The following is a 7064-nucleotide window of genomic DNA, read 5'->3' as shown; positions in this document are numbered from 1 at the left end:
AAGATGAAAAGTGTAATATAGCCATAGGCCTACAAGAATACATTTTTTGCTGTAGAAACGAATTTCTGGAGAACGCGAAGAGAAAGAAAAATGTTGACGACGCTAAAGTGAATTACGTAGCCTACACTTTATCCTAGACAAGCAAAAAGTCCAATGGAGAAATCATTACTTACGTTATCATGTTATCGTACGAGACTCTGAAATCAGGCGGTTTACGCATATCAAAACTGAAGAGCTCGTTTCCAAAACAAAGTCCAAAAACCTAAGTTTTCAGGGAAACGATTTTTTGATTCTCAGTCTAATTACACACAATTTCTTTATTGTAAATTATGGTTTATTTAACGACGCTCGCAACTGCAGAGGTTATATCAGCGTCGCCGGTGTGCCGGAATTTTGTCCCGCAGGAGTTCTTTGACATGCCAGTAAATCTACTGACATGAGCCTGTCGCATTTAAGCACAGTTAAATACCATCGACCTGGCCCGGGATTGAACCCGCAATCTCGGGCATAGTTGGCCAGCGCTATACCAACTGCGCCAACCAGGCCGATACCAATTTCTTTATTGTCGTATTATGTGATTAACAATATGTAAAACTATTATAAACAATAAATGAACAAATAAAATTCTCTTTCTGAGATATTAGCCTATAGATTTTATGAATATTTTTTTTTCCAAATCCGAACTTAGTCACTTGACTTAGATCGATTTTGGAAAATTATTTCGGACTTAGTGAGTTTTGGAAGAAAAGTCCTTTCTAGACAATATGTCTATTTTATGGAGAAAACTGGTAGTCATGCAAATAAGTGGTTTTAATGACTTTACGTACCTGAACTTTTAACTTTGCTCCTTTGAATAATATGAAGAGAGGGACGTGAAAATGACAGATTTACAAGACATTATATACTTACATAACTGAAGGCTAAACAATAATTATTCATTTTAAAATTACCAAAGTTGAAAAAAAAATGTTTACGTCTCTTCTTTTTAAGACATCATAAAACTAAAAATTCACAGCACTATAAGATTACACAAATCGTTCTTTTTCAGCATAATGTTGTTGTTGTTGTTTTCTAATGCCAGGCGTTTGACAATAAAGTCATTTGACCTCTTGCACTCCAATATTTTTCAAAGATATTATCATGGCCAGCCACTGAAGCACAGATTTTGAGGTGTTCCAAATCCATTTCTTGGTTTGAGTTGCACAATGGGCAGATAGGGGACTGATATATTCCAATTCTATGCAGGTGTTTAGCCAAACAATCATGGCCTGTTGCCAATCTAAATGCAGCTACAGACGATTTTCGTGGTAAATCGGGAATTAACTGTGGATTTTGATGCAGAGAGTTCCATTTTCAGCATAATTTAGTTCAGTATGACCTACCATATCGTCCTCGTTTGTGACATTTCGCAGAGCCTAGTTGTATACTTGAGCTCGTTCGGCAGAGGCACAAATTTCAAAAGTGAGTGATTCAACATTTTCTTCTTCCGTGTGCTTAACTTATTGCACACCTGTACTGCGTTCACCAACGTTTAAGACTTCCTCCAATTATTGGCTGATTTCTTCTTTAGTAGGTCTACCTGGTATTCACTGAAGTCCCCTGTGTAGGCATTCTTCGCATAAACTTCTTTCTTCCCTTTCTTGTAGGAACCCGCTGACCCTTTGTACTACTGGGTGTTCATTTCAAAGTGTGTCATGACGTCACTGTTGATGAGTCAGCGATTTGAAGCGAGTTTCAGCTTTTATGTCAGAGAAGTTGCCTATTAATCAAGGCGTTCAATCTGAACTTGAGAACGTGTACGGTATAACTTGAACGTCGTAGCAACAGATGGCGGTCTGTAAGGTCTGTGTGCTACCATAACTTCTTTCGAACTGTGTTTTGCGCGGCCAAGTCGCACGCAGGGTATTTGTTATCATCGGTTGCGTACGGTAACATTCCACAATACAAATCAAATGCTCCGTGTCCATGTTGACCGTCGATTTTATTTATTTTATTGGGTTATTTTACGACGCTGTATCAACATCTAGGTTATTTAGCGTCTGAATGATATGAAGGTGATAATGCCGGTGAAATGAGTCCGGGGTCCAGCACCTAAAGTTACCCAGCATTTGCTCGTATTGTGTTGAGGGAAAACCCCGGAAAAAACCTCAACCAGGTAACTTGCCCCGACCGGGAATCGAACCCGGGCCACCTGGTTTCGCAGCCAGACGCGCTGACCGTTACTCCACAGGTGTGGACTTGACCGTCGAAGTTAATGTCAACAAATACGTAAGTAATCGTCTTAACCCTCTCCCCATATCTCGACAGTAAGAAAAAAAACTCACCTCAGTACATGTTTCGAAACAGTTCACATTCCTGCCACTACCGGCGTCACCGTACGTATCGGTAAGTACTCTTCAGAATGAACGCCGTACTTGCTAGGCAACTTCTCTGCGGAAGTGTAGGAAGATTGAATTCTCTAGGCTCATCGACTAGCCACATGACGGCATACAGCGAGCCATGACACGCTTTGAACTGAACACCCAGTAGAGTTGAACAACGATCGAGAAAGCAAGAGTAACAGCGCCCGCAAAGGCGAAGACCCGCACGACAGTATTGCGTACGTCGTTGACTGCTTTATAAGAGAACTTTCAAGACATCGGGAGTAGAGATGGGCTAAACTGTTCTTTTTAAGAAACAGTTTCGACTGTAACTGTTTAATGAACGAAACTGTTCCAAAATAACAGTTTCATAAGAATATGTTTACAACATCAGTGCCAACTGTTCCAAGTGTTTCAACCTCTCATCTGGTTCAGGAACATGTTTCAAGGCTCTTGAATCGTCTTTAAATCAGCTGTTCAGTGTATTATGACGACGAAAGATAGTTTTCGTAGGTTACTGTTAAGGGTACAGTAAATAAACTACAATTCAAAATAAATCGATTTTGGTAAAAATAACGCATACAACCCTAGGGGAGTTTAATAACGATGACAGCCGATGATATTTTTCGCGGTATATTAATAATTAACACTATGTCAAGGCACCGTGAACATATTCTGCATCAATGGACAGCTAATAATTAGGAGATTTATTAGGGAATTTGATTCGTACAATTAAATTGCGCGATCCTACATAAGCTACTGTTGCACGAAGGCCGTGTGGAACATCGATATTATATCTACTTTCGATTGGAGGTCGATGATAGCGCTACACGTGGCCTTTGCAGGCAACAAAGAAGAGGAAAACTGTTTAGAAACTGAACTGTTTATCTGTTGGAACCATGTGGAACGTTGAAGTTATCACTGGAGCAGTGTAACACTCTTTGGAACAGTTGGAATGGATTATATCACGAAACTGTTTCGATACGAAACAGTTTCAATTGTGAAACAGTTTCAAATAAACTGTTCCAGCTTTTTTTACCCATCTCTAATCGGGAGTGGTCTATTATCGAACATCAAGCAGCCTTAAATCGCCACAGTTGTTTATACCAGACTGAACTTTAGTCTGTTTTGACAACTGTTATATATGTACTAACTTATAAACGTTAGCATATTTGAAACTTCATCTCTACCTTTCAGTATATAATAATCCATTCCCCAATCTTTATTTAATTACTAGGCCCTTATTAAAAGGCTAGGATTTTTTTCCTAAGTTTGACATCAAGTGTACAATCTCAAGTAAAAAAATATATTAACGCTTTATTTAATGTTATATTTTATGTTTAAATTTATCTGAGAATATTACCATAGGGCAGGGGTTCCCAACCAGTGTGTCGCGAAATTTTGGAATTCAAAAATAAATTTTATGCGATCCAGAAAGTCTCTTTACAACGCATTTTTTATTTGTAATAAAGTCTTTGATATGGTACATTTTATTTTGAGACAGACTTTATCACTGAAACGTGAACACCTGCAACAATGCTCAGTTGTTTTTCAACCATAAGGCCACGTATAGAGAAACTCTGTGCAACCCACCAAGCGCAGACTTCACATTAATTTAAATAGGCGAGTTATCAAAAACGATAATAACATTCTTTTATCGGACATCGACATAGATAGGTTGGGATTTTTTGACATATATCTTTCTTTTTTCTAATGCCACTCAAGTTGCTGTTTGTTCTTTTACAATTTTCGATTGCGTGTTAACATCAACCTATCTACAACACTGGATGTCTGAAACTACATAGAAGTTATCAGTGCTTTTTTTTTCTGGCGGAACGCGCTGGAACGGCATTCCGGCACCTTTTTGTTGCATTTTTCATCATGGAACCGAAATATGTATGAATAACTATGATTTTAATATAATTTTTCTTTGAATTTCGCTTAGATCTTGAAAGTCTTAGTTGGACGAAAAGGAGGTTAAAAATGACAAAATTCCCGTGCAGTGAACAGTAATCATCTCTCCGTCCGCTATAAAATATTCTACACAGAGTTCCATAACCTTTTTTCTCCAAAAAAAAGTACTGGTTATTATTATTATTATTATTATTATTAATAAAATCAAATAAGTGTGTCGCGATATCGTGGGCTTTCAGTAAAGTGTGTCGTCAATGAAAAAAGTTTGGGATCCGCTGCCATAGGATAATAATTATCTGATAATAGAATCAGAACATTTTGATAACGATAATACTGTTTTGTTTCGTCTTTTTGTATCAATTAAACATCTCTAATGTTATTTATTTTAATGATGTATGTTATTCAAAGTTATGAAATCTTTCCACGCCGACCAAATGCTATTTCGAGAATGATGAGCAAGACTCGAAGCGCACGAGAATGACGACACGAGACTCGAAAGACAAGTGCAACGAATACAGCGAGAGAGAGCGGCAGTAGATTTGTTCATCTCTACTTTGTATTATCGCCGCGCTCTCATGGTTAACATTCGGCAGATCTTTGAGCGGCCTCGTGCATAACATTCGGCACGTCTTTGAAATTTAATTGTATTATTGTTTTCAATTTCTTATGTCTCCGCTCCAATCACTCGCCTCAATTTCAATATTGCAACCAATAAGCTGCTTCCATTATTAAAAGACACCTACTTGTCTAATCCACGTGGACTAAAACCGAGGTTGCAATGTCTTGTGCTGAGGACGAACATTAAGGTATGTGATTAAAAATTATTATTAAAGAGTTATTATTAAGAGTTAAGAATGTCAACGTACTCGTATATGAAATAATAATAGTAATAATAATAATAATAATAATAATAATAATAATAATAATAATAATAATAATAATAGCCATTCAACAATATAACAAACTAGTGCTTATTCTTATGGAGGAAGTAGACGTGACAACGTGACGCTTAGAGTGAAACCTACAGAGCAACAATCGGTCGGCAAAATCATGTTTTAAAACAGCAGTGGCGTAGCGTCAATGTAAGCTAAAAAGCTTAGCTTCCCCAGTTAATAATAATTTCATAATAAACCTGCAGTTTATGGAGAAAATTATTTATTAATTTTAATAGAATTTATATTTACGCGTTAAATATTGTGATGCGGCAGCTCAGGATGATTTGTGATGCAGCAGTAAACAAGAACCTGCACACACCAGCTTCCAAGTAGACTGGTTTCTTCTGTGTAATCCACCCCGCAGATTTTCCATCCTTTCTAACTAAACTACCCTAGTCGCAAGGCTCGCAAGAAGCTACCTTTAACATTTAAAATAAGTAGTTTCCCAGTTATCCCTTTTCGTCAGTTGTGTTCAGTTGAAGTGTTAGTGTGCATTGTGGCTGATATAATAAATAATTAGCGAAATAACAGTTCCTGACACTAATTTACTTGAATTTTTTTTAGGACAATTGTATTATCAAGACTGACTTACGAACAAAAGTGTGATTTAAAAAACAAATGACCGACTCCCTTGCTGTCAATGGACACAACCAAAAGACAGACGCATACTTACGTAATGATACTAATACTGCATCTATTGACCGTTAACATTGTGATTTCTCTAAGTATGACAGGGAGTGAGCTAATGTTATACGTGTCTATTTGTTAAGAGATATGTGTAAACCGTGAAATCATATTTTACTACGTATCATTTGAGGTCATGCCATATTGGTGTTACTTACGATGTTCGAACCAATCTTCGACTGCTGACTTGAAATTGACTACTATTTATTTTAAGACTGTATTTTTGTAATACGTTTTCTCATATTGCATGAAAGACAACTTGAGGTAGCTTCCCCTGCTCAAAATTTCATGCTACGCCACTGTAAAACAGACGTCTCAATAGGGCTTCTTCGGAGCACTTTCTCCGCTCTCTATTTTTTTTATGTAAAAGTGGAACAAGATGCGGGAGCAGTTCGTGTATCTCCGGATGACGTCATTGACCGCGACGTTTGAATAAACATCTGCAACCGCTACGATGTTGTGTCCATCTCCGAGGAAAGAATGTCCTTATTACAGCAAATGTATGAAGAAACAAAAGCTTTTATAGGGAAAGTGAAATTGTGGGAGTCGCAAGTTTCAGTAGGTAACTTTTACCACTTTATTAATCTATAATTGTTACCTAATTTGAAACAAGACCAGTGTAACAAATATACTGAAGAACTGAAGGACTTGAGAAAAGAATTTGAGACCAGATTTAAGATTGTTTGTGAATTTCTAAGATGTTTTGTTTATTTTTAATTTTATTATTGAAAACATCACGAACTATATTATTTAACTATTATTGTAATTAATATATCAATATTGACGTATCATAAAAATACGTAGTTTAACAACCAACAAGTTTAATTATAATTTTGTTATTATTTAATTGAATTTTGTTTCATTAAATTTAGTGTAAACTTAAAAAAAGAGAGATAGCAAAAACCATTTACTAGAAATGAAGTATTGTTGTTGTTTAGTCAATTGTCCGAAGACAGGTCTGAACCTCACAAGCGATACCAACAAGGCACCACTTAAAGACAACTAGGCCAGGAGATAATGGGGTAAGGTGGCCAGTTCCTTAAATAATTACGTAACATGTATGGTTCTTCATGCTTTTTATTCATTGATATATCATTAGAAAATAAACTAGTGGCTTGTGCAGCAAATGTTGCTGCAAACTAAGTTAATTAGACGTTCAAATAAAAATTTT

The sequence above is a fragment of the Periplaneta americana genome, chromosome 12 (genome assembly GCF_040183065.1).
Source record: "Periplaneta americana isolate PAMFEO1 chromosome 12, P.americana_PAMFEO1_priV1, whole genome shotgun sequence".
NCBI classification, from domain to species: Eukaryota; Metazoa; Arthropoda; class Insecta; order Blattodea; family Blattidae; genus Periplaneta; species Periplaneta americana.
The sequence above is the reverse complement of the archived record's forward strand: the minus strand, read 5'-3'. Positions refer to the sequence as shown.